The sequence below is a fragment of the Dendrobates tinctorius genome, unplaced genomic scaffold, assembly GCF_039654945.1.
Source record: "Dendrobates tinctorius isolate UK_male_01 unplaced genomic scaffold, ASM3965494v1 ptg000320l, whole genome shotgun sequence".
NCBI classification, from domain to species: Eukaryota; Metazoa; Chordata; class Amphibia; order Anura; family Dendrobatidae; genus Dendrobates; species Dendrobates tinctorius.
In genome coordinates, this window is record NW_027361987.1 from 1,248,669 (window position 1) to 1,264,213 (window position 15,545).

Below are 15,545 nucleotides of genomic sequence, written 5' to 3' on the forward strand. Positions count from 1 at the left end.
AGGTAATAGACAGGACTAAATACACACGGCCTATAATTATCTGTATGTAGAGAATTAATTCAGTCCCTGTATGTGTTTCCTCCAGATCTATCCAGTAAGAGGACAACACCAGAGAGATGTCCCCGTCCTCTTCTTCCACAGGACTGTAACCAAGAAGATCCCAGTGCTCCTCAGGATCATCAGGTAGATGGAGAGAAGGTGTCAGGAGATCTCCCCTATGATGTGTAGACGGCTGTGAAGGTCTTGTGCTCAGTCTTGTTTTATCCCCCGGTATTATATGTTTTATACTTGTGTAATGAGAACGGTGGAGATGGCAGGATTAGAGCTGATCATAGATGGGACTTCTCCATCTGTCGGTGACTTTTACAATATTTGTTTCAGGGTGAAGGTCTGACCCATCTTAATACTACAGAGACATATGTGAGAGATGATGAGTGGTGTAAAGAGAAGATTCCCACATATGACTACCCAGGTGAGTAGTAACCACTGAATGCAGAGAAGTCACAGATTCCTCTCAGTCACCGGCTGTGGCTGCTTTATCGGTGGTGTAGTCCGGCCGTATTACCATGATCACCATTTTGCCTCTAGACCACAACATTCTCCTCCACCCAAAACTGTTCAAATGACTTTGGGCAGTGAAAGCCCTTTTCTATAGAACTTACAACCTGGAGGATCCACCTACTCCCTGGTATTAGTGTGAGGGTGATCCCTTAAAGAGAGATCTATATGATTACTTGTACCTAACCCAATATAGGCCGAGTGCGCGCTTAAAGAGTCACACCGAACACAGAGTTAGATGTCTACTCCTTTCTCAGCAAAGGCTTGCACACAACTGAAGTTTATTCTCAAGACAAAGAGACAGGAAATGGGTGTCACACAATCTTCTGAGTAGCCAGTGTCAGTCTATGATAGGTCCATTTCAGCTTCACTTCCATATATGGTATCCAGTATCTCAGCTTCTGCATTCCAAGGATTCCTTCCAAGGTGTTGTCTGAAGACACAGACGCCATCTTGGTACACCATATCTGAACTGACTTATATAAGGTTAGCTGCGTTGTACAGTACCATGAAAGTGAATGTAAATTGAAAAACGCTGTGCACATGCTGCAGAAAAATCTGCGTGGAAACGCTGCGGGTTCATGTCAATTCTTTGTGCGGATCTGCAGCGTTTCTGCACCCATTGACTTGCATTAAGTCGGGCATATCCGGAGCAAAACCGCAGATCTAAAAAATATCTGCGTTTTTGCTGTGGATGAAACGCTGCAGATCGGGAGGGGGGGGAAGAGTGGGGGCGGCGTGTCGGCGGAGACTGTCTGCTTGTGTATGTGTGTGGGCGGTGACTGTGTGCGTGTATGGGCCTGTGTGTGCGGGGGTCATCAGGCGGTCTGCCGGGCTGTGCAAAGGTCATTAGGCATATGTCAGGGCTGTGCGGGGGTCATTAGGCATATGTCGGGGCTGTGCGGGGGTCATCGGGCGGTCTGCTGGGCTGTGCGGGGGTCATTAGGCATATGCCGGGGCTGTGCGGGGGTCATCGGTCGGTCTGCCGGGCTGTGCGGGGGTCATTAGGCATATGTCGGGGCTGTGCGGGGGTCATTGGGCGGTCTGCGGGTCTGTGCGGGGGTCATTAGGCACATGCCGGGGCTGTGCGGGGGTCATTAGGCATATGTCGGGGCTGTGCGGGGGTCATCGGGCGGTCTGCTGGGCTGTGCGTGGGTCATTAGGTATACGCCATGGCTGTGTGGGGGTCATTGCGCGGTCTGCCGGGCTGTGCGGGGGTCATTAGGCATATGTCGGGGCTGTGCGGGGGTCATTGGGCAGTCTGCCTGGCTGTGCAGGGGTCATTAGGCATATGCCGGGGCTGTGCGGGGGTCATTGGGCGGTCTGTCGGGCTGTGCGGGGGTCATTGGGCGGTCTGCGGGGCTGTGCGGGGGTCATTAGGCATATGCCGGGCTGTGCGGGGGTCATTAGGCATATGTCGGGGCTGTGCGGGGGTCATTGGGCGGTCTGCTGGGCTGTGCAGGGGTCATTAGGCATATGCCGGGGCTGTGCGGGGGTCATTGGGCGGTCTGCCGGGCTGTGCGGGGGTCATCAGGCGGTCTGCTGGGCTGTGCGGGGGTCATTAGGCATATGCCGGGGCTGTGCGGGGGTCATTAGGCATATGCCGGGCTGTGCGGGGGTCATTAGGCATATGCCGGGGCTGTGCGGGGGTCATCGGGCGGTCTGCTGGGCTGTGCGTGGGTCATTAGGCATACGCCGTGGCTGTGCGGGGGTCATTCGGCGGTCTGCCGGGCTGTGCGGGGGTCATTAGGCATATGTCGGGGCTGTGCGGGGGTCATTGGGCGGTCTGCGGGGCTGTGTGTACTACAAGTCCCATCGGGCTATGCCTGCTACACTGTCAGTGCTTATACACTTAGATTGGAAGGAAGGATCATCCCCGCGCTGCCGCAAGAAGAATTCCAGAAATTGTAGAGGTGTTAACGTGGTTTCTTCTACGTGTTTGGGGGGTTCAGGTGACCCCTTCATCAGGACATACCACAAATATTGTACCAAATCATTCTCAAACACTATCCGAAGCCAGGAAACATCTAGAAAAGATTAAATTACAAATTAATCTAATTTAAAGATAAAACCACTGCTGCCCCGAAGACACTGAGAGGTAATAATAAATCTGGACCAAAGGAGCCAACTCTAATTCGGATCTGTCCAGTTCTCTCCCTCTTTCACTTCTTGAGTTCTCCATTCATGATACCACTCCAAGCATGTTGGTACCTTCACTAACCACTATCTCATTAGGTCCTGACGACCCTGATACCTCCACTCCACCAGCCCCACCAATGACACTATTGTAGTGGATCATTCAGATGCCTCTAAATCCGGGACGGTTCCTCTTTTACCCCGGGCAATAAAAAAACTCCCAACTGAACCAATTTTTTGTACCCAAAACCGTAAAAATAAAAAGCACTACAGAGGAACTAGGGGAGGGAGAAAAAGAGGAAAAATACCACCTTAACCCCTCCATTGCTAATGAATTAACTTCTAATATTTGTAATCTTTCTGACTACAAACTCTCTGAAAGTGAGGAATCCCTCCTATCTAAAGGATTGTCCTTCTGTCTCTCCAACAAACCTAAGGATTTTAATTTATTTTTAGATTTACAAATTTTCATAAGGAAATTAAACCTTAAAAGACATTTCTTTATTAAGGAAAATAAATCCAACCCTCCAACCAACACAGAAAATACTGAAGAAACAGATGAATGGTTTCACCTGAACGTACCTGCTAAGTCTAAATTTTATCCTGTTGAGGACAAAAGCCACCATCTATCTATTATCTATCTATCTATCCTTCTATCTATCTCTCTATCTATCCTTCTATCTATCTATCTATTATCTATCTATCCTATAGCTATCTATCTATTTCTCTATTTATTTATCCTTCTATCTATTTATCCTTCTATCTATTATCTATGTATCTGTGTGTTATGGAGTGTGGGTTGGACAAATGTAAATGAGGAGGTTGGACAGAAATGACATCACAAATCTTTTTTTTTTGTTAAATAAGATATCTTTATTTAGCTTACAAAAACGCATACAAATCCGCCTGAAAAACCGCAGCAAAAAGGCATCAAAGACGCAACTGAGTTTTCTCCCAAGAACTGTGGATTTTGTGCGGAAAAATCCGCGGCAAAATCTGCAACGTGTGCACGCAGCCTAAATGTTGTTTGCGCACACTGCAAGACTCAGAAGTGAGAGCGGATTTTGCTGGATTGGTTTGTGGAAACCTTGTTGCTTTTCAGCAGCCTTTGAGCCACTAATAGTGCGGGAACCTCTGTTTTTCCATTGACAGATGATGGACCTGAGTGAGGACTTGTTTTTTGTGAGATGAGAATTGGTGTTATTTTCGCCTACATAACATTGATTGGTTTCTTTATATTTGATACTAGATGTGTGCCCGATGCTATCGCATCGGGAGGGCAGTAACATCACGATGGGGGCAGCTTTGTGGTGCTGGGGGTGGCGGCCCACCCACTTCCATGCAGTCACAACTGGCAGGAAAGACTTTGTTTTGCGATCTGTGCTGGAGATGGTGTGCGGCGCTTCCAGAGGGTGGCCGCACCCAATCTCCAGCACAGGCCTCAAGTCGCAGTCTTTCCTGGTGACTGTGACTGCATGGAGGTGGGTGGGGAGGCAGCGGTGGGATCCGGCGCATGTAGTCAGACAGTGGGTCCTGGCGGGGGTCTGGCGGTGGCATCCCTCTCATTACTCCCCCCTCATTACACCCTCTCATTATACCCCCTTTATTACACCCCTCTCTTTATACCCCCTCGTTACACCCCTTTAACAGCCTCATGATCGCAGTGATGGCCGGGATCCGAGCGGTGGCCGGGATCCGAGTAGCGGTCGGGATCCCAGCGCCGGTAGGGATCACAGTGGCAGCCTGGATATAAGCGGCAGCTGGGATCCCAGGGGTATTCGGGATCGCAGCTGCGTCCTGGATCTGAGCGGCATCACTTGGGTGTACCAAAATAGCGGTCGGCGTACTTCCGGTGCGGCGCAGTGGATTGTGGGATTCGGGGACATCCAGATGGAAGTGGATGACAGACAATTTAAGGCAATTATATATATACATTTGGGAGGCAGAATGAACAAACAGTTGAACACCGCACACTACTGGCTCATCCAACAAGGTTTTCAATTAGACTGTGAACTGTCATTGTCTTGGTAAATAAAGTTTTTTACATAGCTTGCCATTTTTTAAGTAGAAGTGTTGAAAAATATAAACCTCAAGGATATTTTATTTAAAAAAATTGTTTATTATGTTAGATGACTGTACCAGGAGATCAGAGGGACAGCTGACATCTTCAATTTTTAAATCTGATGATCTTGATATCCTACAAGATACACCTGAAATGAATGCCGTTACTCCAGACACATCATCATCCATTCACAGCAAAGATCTGTCATCTGAACCTATGAAACATGTCCCATCTTCTGATTCTTTACTGACTACTAAGGAAAATCAAAGTCACAAAAGAGGCATTAAAAAACAAACTGCTCCTAAAGCAAAGAAGTCATTTTCATGTTCAGAATGTGGTAAATATTTTACACGGAAATCAGATTTTGTTACTCACCAGAGAATTCACACAGGGGAGAAGCCTTTTTCATGTTCAGAATGTGGGAAATGTTTTAATCATAAAGGGAATCTTAATGAACACCATAGAACTCACACAGGGGAGAAGCCTGTTTCATGTTCAGAATGTGGGAAATGTTTTATCAATAAATCAGTTTGTGTTAAGCACCAGAGAATCCACACAGGAGAGAAGCCTTTTTCATGTTTAGAATGTGGGAAATGTTTTGCACATAAATCACATTTTGTTACCCACCAAAGAACTCACACAGGGGAGAAGCCTTTTTCCTGTTCTGAATGTGGGAAATGTTTTGCACATAAATCACATTTTGTTACCCACCAAAGAACTCACACAGGGGAGAAGCCTTTTTCCTGTTCAGAATGTGGGAAATGTTTTAACACTAAATCAGAATGTGTTATGCACCAGAGAACTCACACAGGAGAGAAGCCTTTTTCATGTTTAGAATGTGGGAAATGTTTTAACACTAAATCAGATTGTGTTATGCACCAGAGAACTCACACAGGAGAGAAGCCTTTTTCATGTTCAGAATGTGGGAAATGTTTTATCAATAAATCAGTTTGTGTTAAGCACCAGAGAACTCACACAGGGGAGAAGCCTTTTTCATGTTCAGAATGTGGGAAATGTTTTAACCTTAAAAGGAATCTTGATGAACACCATAGAACTCACACAGGGATGAAGCCTGTTTCATGTTCAGAATGTGGGAAATGTTTTAGCAGTAAATCAGCCTGTGCTAAGCACCATAGAATCCACACAGGAGAGAAGCCTGTTTCATGTTCAGAATGTGGGAAATGTTTTATCAGTAAATCAGCTTGTGCTAAGCACCATAGAATCCACACAGGAGAGAAGCCTTTTTCATGTTCAGAATGTGGGAAATGTTTTAAATTTAAAAGGAATCTTGATGAACACCATAAAACTCACACAGGGGAGAAGCCTGTTTCATGTTCAGAATGTGGGAAATGTTTTATCAGTAAATCAGCTTGTGTTAAGCACCAGAGAACTCACACAGGAGAGAAGCCTTTTTCATGTTTAGAATGTGGGAAATGTTTTAACAGTAAATCAGATTGTGTTAAACACCAGAGAACTCACACAGGAGAGAAGCCTTTTTCATGTTTAGAATGTGGGAAATGTTTTAACCAGAAAGGGAGTCTTGATGAACACCATAGAACTCATACAGGGGAGAAGCCTTTTTCATGTTCAGAATGTGGGAAATGTTTTACAAGGAAATCAAATTGTGTTAAGCACCAGAGAACCCACATACAGGAGAAGCCTTTTTCCTGTTAATGTGGGAAATTTTTTAACCAGGAAGCGCTTCTTGATCGCCATCAGAGCAGTCACACAGAGGAGAAGCCATTTTCATTTTCTTAATGTAGGAAATATTTTACTTGGAAATCAACTGTTAATAAACATCAGAGATGTCACATAGGGGAGAAGCCTTTTTTTATATTCATAATGTTGGAATAGTTTTAACCAAAATTAAATGTTCTTAAATGGGTTGTCTCTTGTCATTCCTCATGTTTGCTGACAAAAGGATAAAACTAAACTTTATTAATTCCAAATATAAAGCTATACCCATAATTCACCCCCTGAAGATTAGTCAGAAGGTGACTAATAGAAAAAACATATACCCCACATCTCAGTATATAGGGTGAGGTGAGGTTTACACACTCACTCTCCAAGCCTCTCATTTCTGCGGGTTTCATCGTCCTCACCAAAGGCGACTCATCAAGAGACTATTTAATATTGACCTATATTCAAGCGAGACTAAGCGAAAAAAAAAACTATAATCATGTATCATGTTATTCAGAACAGTCAGAAAACTAGCCACATATTGGCAGATCCCAGACCTCAAACTATATACTTCGGAAGGTTATAAGCCCCTCCAGTGTCAGGAATAGATAGTATGAATTTGAATTTACCAAATGGCTGCAATGAAACAAAGAGTGAAAAATTTAAAGCGGTCTGAATACTTTCCATACCCACTGTATCAGTAAAAATAACTCCTCTTTATTAGGTAAAGTATAAAAGAATTGCGCCATTTTCCGATATCCGTCGCTTCTCCATTTTTCATGATTTCAAGTTGGGTGAAGGCTTATTTTTCATGTCAAGCTGACTTTTTTAATGGATGCCATTTTGGTGCAGATACGATCTTTTGGTCGTCCTTTACTGAATTTTAATGTTGCGGTGACCAAGAAAAGTAATTCTGGGGTTTTGACATTTTTTCTCATTACGCCATTTAGCGATCGGGTTAATTCTTTTTTATATTGATAGATCGGGCGATTCTGAATCCGGCTATAACAAATATGTGTATGTTTGATTTTTTATTGTTTTATTTTGAAAGGGGCGAAAGGGGGGTGATTTGAACTTTTATATTTTAGTATTTTTAAAAACATTTTTTTCTACTTTTGGCATTGTGAAGACATACAGCATTGTATCTTAATTAACCAGACGACTATTTTTAGCAAACGAAGAATAATAGAATGTTATCTGTATGTTGGCTTTAAATTTAAGTGCTGATTTCTGGTTGGTCAAGAAAACAGACTTTTGCTTGTGTAAGCCGGTAATATTGACTTTTATTGTGCGCTTATCCTTGATCACTAGTGATGTTTGCTGATATGCTAATTATGCATTGTGTTATGGAGCCAGTTTGCTGACTTCTAAAGCAGAGAGGGAAAAACTATGCAAATAGTTTAAATAATCAAGTAATGCAATAATCTCATCTCCATTCTTACCCTTTATGTAAACACTGAATGAGGGACACTTGTTAAGTCTAAAAATAGGTTACATGCCTCTGTATAAAGAGACTGAGAGAGAGAAACAGCCAGAGAGATTCTGCCAAGACATCTATACATCCAAAGGACAAGAGACAGGACAGCAGCCATATTTTCACAAGGGACATGGACCTATCATTCTATAGGAAACAACCTAGGGGTTTTCAGCCTCGGTTGGAAGAATACAGATCTGCTCCATTGACGATCACTGAACCATGGATACGTTCGGAGAAGCCAGATTGTGGTCTTTGGATCAACTGGCCTTGTACCTTGTATGGACTCAATGGACTGTCATCTTCCTACACTTATTGTTACATCCTCTCTGTGTGCGGGCCACAGGTGGAGTAGTCGACCCTGGAAGATGAAGCCAGGTTGTGATCCTTGGATCAACTGGCCTTGTATGGACTGTCATCTTCCTACACTTGTTGTTACCTCCTCTCTGTGTGCGTGCCACAGGTGGGGTAGCGACCCTGGAAGGTCTGAAGTCACAGCTGCTATTATCCCGGCGGGTTAGTGGAGGGTGAGACTCTGTAATGTCCACCATCTTGGGTACTGTGCTGGGACTGTTCTTTGTGTTATCTGCCTGTTTTGTAGTTCAATAAAGCATTGCCACACTTTTATCCTCACCCTGTGTTGTCTGAGTAGCGTTTTGAACATGTTAAAAGGAGAGCGGGAGTTCAGCAGGACAATGCCTGGTCCATGTGGTTTTGGCTAGCGGGCGGCGCTCATAGCATTCCGGCAGTGCCAAGCATAGAGGTCTGCTGGAGACCTCTGGTTGTCATGCCAGCCCATCGGTGACGAGGTCACCGATGGTGGGATTTCCGGAAATCTTGCTGGAAGTGCCGCTGTCAGAGGCTGTTAGGGGCAAATGGCAGATGTTCAAAACAGCTGACATGTGCCGGAAAAGATGTGGGCTCACCCCCGGAGCCCACATCAAATGGAGGAAGTACATTTACGCCCGATGTCAGAGAGGGGATTGTTTTTACAGAGACAAAAGTAATTAATCATGTACAGTATACATACAATTACAAAAATACACAGCTTCTAATGGTAAATAGTATAGAGTTACGACAAGAAAATATAATTTGTGTAAACCATGTGTAGATATAAAAATTCAGGCAAATGTATATATCACCTGGAGGCTGTGCTGGGCTGCATGCTCTTATCATCTCCCACGTCGACTACTGCAACCTCCTACTCTCTGGCTCCCCTCTAGCACTCTGGCTCCGCTCCAGTCCATCCTACACTCTGCTGCCCGACTAATCCACCTGTCTCCCCGCTATTCCCCAGCCCCCCCCTATGCCAGGCCCTTCACTGGCTTCCTATTGCCCAGAGGCTCCAATTCAAAACCCTACCCATGACATACAAAGCCATCCACAACCTGTCTCCTCCATACATCTGTGACATGGTCTCTAGGTACCTACCCGCATGCAACCTTCCATCATCTCAAGATCTCCTTCTCTACTCCCCCCTTATCTCTTCTTCCCACAACCGCATACAAGACTTCTCCCGTGCTTCCCCCATACTCTGGAACTCTCTGCCTGTAAAAAATGCGTATTCTTGTAAAATACTTAGGACTAGTTACCAGATGAAAATGTAGTGGTTTATGTGAATTCTTCCATCAAAGAAGATTATTACAGAAAAACATAAAAATAGGTGAAAGATTGTCCATTAGTTCATAGCATGTATTCTTTCTCTGGGATCTTACATGGCAAATGGCGTCTGTCTCTCTTAGGCTTCTTACGTAGTAAAGTTGCATCTCAGCTGTCTGTCCATTCAATGCTATGTCCGTGCAGAGATGACATCTTCGCGTCTGTGTCTCATGATGGGGAGGGAGCAACAGCGACCTCTAGAGTAAACCCCCACCTTAAATATACATCTTTCAAAGCATGTGATCTCCACATATGGAGTTGTCTTTAACATGAGCTAAACTTAAATATGTAGTGGAGTTGACATTTAACATGAGCTAAACATGCTAAAATAACACATGCAGTGTCAGCGGAAGGCACTGTTCAGCACAGAACTGGGTGTAATAAGAAATTAACGGATTATTAATATTTAACAATTCCCCCTTTTGAGGGAGACAGACATTAATTGGAACCCTCAAAATATAATGAGATCTTCTTTCTTCTTTTCTTCTTCTTTGATAAAATAGTTTAATATCAATAATAATAATATCAGATTATTGTTATACGTACTCGATGACATAATTGATGTGAATTCATGTTATGGTAAGCCGTGAACAATATTCATATAAAATATGTATAATTATACTTCCCTAAACCTAAATTGAAGCATCTCAGGTTCAGTCATCATCATCTGATGTCATCTGGTCTTCATTTTGATGTCTTCTTGGTTCTTTTAAAAAACACAGTTTTTCTATAGCATATAGATGTTGTAGAAATCGTGTTGTGTCAAGTCAAAGTCCATAAATTCAAATGTTGATAACAAAGTCTATAGATGAAATGCAGCTTTAATATCTGTGCAGTGTCACCTTTAAAAACCTGGGCTTACATTGGCTCGCCTTGGATATTCTGGAATCCTCCATCGGTACTGGTCTTTGAACAGCTGTGATGTCTTTGGTCAGCAAAGCAAGGGTTAAAATGACTCTTCCTTGCTAAACATAGCACCATAACCAGTCCTCAGTCCCAGTGGCGGATCTTAATAGGGGCGGATGGGGCGGTCGCCCCGGGCCCAAGGTTTTTTGGGGGCCCAGGGAGCAGGGGCGGGCTGGGCCGGGTGGCAGAGAGGCAAATGCCCCCCCCGGGCCACTCCCCCAGCACCTGTACAGGGCCGGCCGTGCCCTGTGCTGTGACGCCGCCGGCAGCAGACAGCCGCCCGCGTCACAGTCTATGGGGCCGGCCGGGTCCGGGAGCTGTGCACGGCCGTCGCAGTCATCTTCGGCTGCTCAGCTCCGGCTCCCTCCGGCTGCACTTCCGGGTCAGATGTCGGGCATGTGCAATGACGTCATCGTGCACGCCCGACATGTCCCGGAGGATGCTGAAAGCAGAGGCGCTGCTGGGGAGCGAGCCGGCTGTGAGGTAAGTATGGGGAACTTTTTTTATTTATAAAATGAATTAAATGGGGGAGGGGGTGAGTGGGGGCTGTACACAATGAAGGGGGGTGACTGGGGCCTGTATCTGATGAAGGGGGGGTGACTGGGGCCTGTATATGATGAAGGGGGGTGACTGGGGCCTGTATCTGATGAAGGGGGGGTGACTGGGGGCTGTATATGATGAAGGGGGGTGACTGGGGGCTGTATATGATGAAGGGGGGGTGACGGGGCTGTATATGATGAAGGGGGGTGACTGGGGGCTGTATCTGATGAAGGGGGGTGACTGGGGCCTGTATCTGATGAAGGGGGGTGACTGGGGGCTGTATATGATGAAGGGGGGTGACTGGGGGCTGTATATGATGAAGGGGGGTGACTGGGGGCTGTATATGATGAAGGGGGGTGACTGGGGGCTGTATATGATGAAGGGGGTGACTGGGGGCTGTATCTGATGAAGGGGGGTGACTGGGGCCTGTATATGATGAAGGGGGGGTGACTGGGGCTGTATATGATGAAGGGGGGTGACTGGGGGCTGTATATGATGAAGGGGGGTGACTGGGGGCTGTATATGATGAAGGGGGGTGACTGGGGGCTGTATATGATGAAGGGGGTGACTGGAGCTGTATATGATGAAGGGGGTGACTGGGGGCTGTACGTGATGAAGGGGGTGAGTGGGGCTACACAGGATGAAGGGGGTTGAGTGGGGCTAGACATGATGAAGGGGGTGAGTGGGGTTGTACATGATGAAGGGGGTGAGTGGGGGCTTCACATGATGAAGGGGGTGAGTGGGGCTGTACAGGATGAAGGGGGGTGACTGGGGTTGTACGGGATGAAGGGGGTGAATGGGGGCTTCACATGATGAAGGGGGTGAGTGGGGCTTCACAGGATGAAGGGGGGATGAGTGGGGGCTTCACATGATGAAGGGGGGTGAGTGGGGCTGCACATGATGAAGGGGGGGTGAGTGGGGCTGCATATGATGAAGGGGGTGAGTGGGGCTGAACATGATTAAGTGGGGGATAAGTGGGGCTGCACATGATGAAGTGGGGGATAAGGGGGACTGCACATGATGAATTAAGGGGTAAGTGGGACTGCACATGATGAATTAAGGGGTAAGTGTGACTGCACATGATGAATTAAGGGGTAAGTGGGACTGCACATGATGAATTGGGGGTAAGGGGAACTGCACATGATGAATTAAGGGGTAAGTGGGACTGCACATGATGAATTGGGGGTAAGGGGGACTGCACATGATGAATTGGGGGTAAGGGGCACTGCACATGAAGTGGGGGTAAGGGGGACTGCACATGAAGTGGGGGTAAAATTAGCTGCACATGATGATGGGGGAGTCGGGCTGCACATGAAGTTGGGGGGGAAGGGGACAGCACATGATGAAATGGAAGGGGGGATAAGGGGCTGCAAATGATGAAGCGGCACTGCAGATGAAGTGAGTGGGTGATAGGGGACTGCAATGGATGAAGTAAGGGGACTTCAAATTAAAGTGGGGACATTAAAGTGGATCCCCTATGGCCAGGATCACGTTGGGCGATTTTGTGCGTATTGGCCATAGGCCTACAGGTTATGTGCAACGTCTTTTTAGGCCATGTCCACACGTGGTGGAATGGTGGCGGGTTTTCCGTATGGACCCGCAGCAAACCAAGTGCTGCGGTCCGTACGGCTGTCAATTCCCGCACGGGGACCGCAGCGCTCAGGTGGGAAGGGGGGTACAGGGGCCCAGGTTTTATGAACAGCCCCGGGCCCATAGTCCACTTAATCCGCCACTGCTCAGTCCTAATGCACAGGACATATGTCAGGGTTGTAGCTTCCTGACAATTACCTTATTGTTCACCAGCCTTCATTGAAGCTTTTCAGGTGGAACTTGGTAAGAACGTGATAACACCGTTCATCTCAGCATCATAGGATCATCGTCCTCTAGTTTTCAGGTTAGACACTTAATTGTGACTGTCAGTGGTGGATACTGCACTTGTGGCTGTCAGTGGTGGATACTGCACTTGTGACTGTCGGTGGTGGATACTGCACTTGTGGCTGTCGGTGGTGGATACTGCACTTGTGACTGTCGGTGGTGGATACTGCACTTGTGACTGTCGGTGGTGGATACTGCACTTGTGACTGTCGGTGGTGGATACTGCACTTGTGACTGTCGGTGGTGGATACTGCACTTGTGGCCGTCGGTGGTGGATACTGCACTTGTGGCCGTCGGTGGTGGATACTGCACTTGTGGCCGTCGGTGGTGGATACTGCACTTGTGGCCGTCGGTGGTGGATACTGCACTCGTGGCCGTCGGTGGTGGATACTGCACTTGTGGCCGTCGGTGGTGGATACTGCACTCGTGGCCGTCGGTGGTGGATACTGCACTCGTGGCCGTCGGTGGTGGATACTGCACTCGTGGCCGTCGGTGGTGGATACTGCACTCGTGACCGTCTGTGGTGGATACTGCACTCGTGACCGTCTGTGGTGGATGCTGCACTTGTGGCCGTCGGTGGTGGATACTGCACTCGTGACTGTCGGTGGTGGATACTGCACTCGTGACCGTCTGTGGTGGATACAGCACTTGTGGCCGTCGGTGGTGGATACTGCACTTGTGGCCGTCGGTGGTGGATACTGCACTTGTGACTGTCGGTGGTGGATACTGCACTTGTGACTGTCAGTGGTGGATACTGCACTTGTAATTGACACAGTCTATTACTCAGAAATCATAGCTTTGTTACCTTCTGGGACTTCTGGATCGCGGTGTTTTTCTTCTTGCTACTGGTAAGAATCAATTGAATTTAGAAATATGAAAAGTCTTTATTAACATAATTTCAGTTCTTGCTTGAAGTCTTCATTCCCTATTCTATACCAAACCTGGTAATTTTCCTAACCTATAATATCACAGCGTACCATAGCAATCAGTAACATCCATATAATTATTATCAGAATTTGTACCACATATGGATTTCAAAAACAATAATAAACCAATAATAAGTGATGATACATTATTATCCATATTCTTCATGTGTTAGAACATTTTTATGTCATAGGTGTAATTACCTTTTTCAACCCATAGGTGTCAATGTGTTTTATGTAACCAGTGTTTTCATCTTTATTATTCAACTTTATTAATAGAATATATTTATTATACTAATAATATGTAGGAATGTATAGCCATGAACCAAAATAAGAATATATAAATGAATGAATGAATAAAAGAATTGTTGCATAGAATTCAGAACTGAAACATTTTCCTTTGTAATAGAACCATATCATCGCTATATTTAATGAAGCAATATTCTATACTAGACATTACTTTATTAAATATTGATGGTTTTTTTCTTGATTGACAGAAAAAATAAAAATTTAGGAATTCAAATAAAAATAGAATAATAAAATTGAAAATGAAAAACAAGAATAAAAATAAGGCCTTTATATTGATACCAAATGCAGAGTAGTTATGTCCTCAGTAACATATACTCTTAATATTTCCATGATCTCGATTATTTCATAATTGTCATAAACTTGTTACCAAAATATCCAAATTATGCAACTTTGCATGTAATACTCTTCTCAGTGTAAATAAATGACTCTTTATAATACTTAATGTTATTATACCCAATACTTATACCATTGTACCTTATTAATATTTCTTTTTTATTAAAATGTGTGAAGAAGAGGTATTAATCTAATGTGATGATGAAGTCAGGATCAAAAACATATTTCCCCCTTAATACCAAAAAATATTTTTTATGAAATAATTCATTTATCAAACCAAAATGAAAAATAATTAATTTATAAATTATGTGAATTTATACTTGCTTATACCATTATTTGTCTGAAGATGTGTAACCATTAAAATTAATTTGAATATCATAAAATTATCCTTTGGAAAAATTAATTTAAATGTAGATTTTCTTAAACCATTTTGATGTGCGATTGCACCTATCCACAATTAACTAAATCAAGAAATAATTACTAAAGAAATCTAGAAATATATGCTGTGTAGATAATATTTCATTATATCTTAATATTCTAAGAATTTAACTGATCTGCATATTTCTCCTAAAGACAAAGTTTTTCCTCATACAGAACCTCGAGGCGTCTCATACATCAAATGTATCACATTACTCCTAAGCAGCTGCTCATACACGCATCATCTGTCACTCAGACTGTGTCACATATAAGTTCACACCACAGATTTCACATACGAAAGTGTATTTTAACCCAAATTATCCTAATTATCAATGCGCATTGTAAACTATTACATTTAGTATCTTAATATTTCTTGGTAAATTCCCCAAATACACATGACATAAATATATGTTGTATAGCTATACTTGAAACTTTAGGCCTAGGAAAAAAAATTCCTTTGATATGCAAAAGTTGAGACTCCTTAAAAATTCTTTTCCTAAAGAACAAGGACATGGTATACTGGTATACTTATTATTAGAACAAAGTTCAAATTTCACATGCTGTAGTTGTCATTCATGCCATGCAGTAAAGGCATACACACAGAACACATTTTAAATTGTTAGTTATAGGAATATTATTTAAGTGTTAAATATATAAAATCATGCAATTATTA

General features: G+C 44.5%; 1 pseudogene; it reads left to right on the top strand.

Annotated features, from left to right (window-relative positions):
- The first annotated feature begins 2,301 nt into the window (after window positions 1-2,301).
- LOC141073941 (uncharacterized) overlaps window positions 2,302-15,545 on the top strand; it is a 39,054-nt pseudogene continuing 25,810 nt past the window's right edge.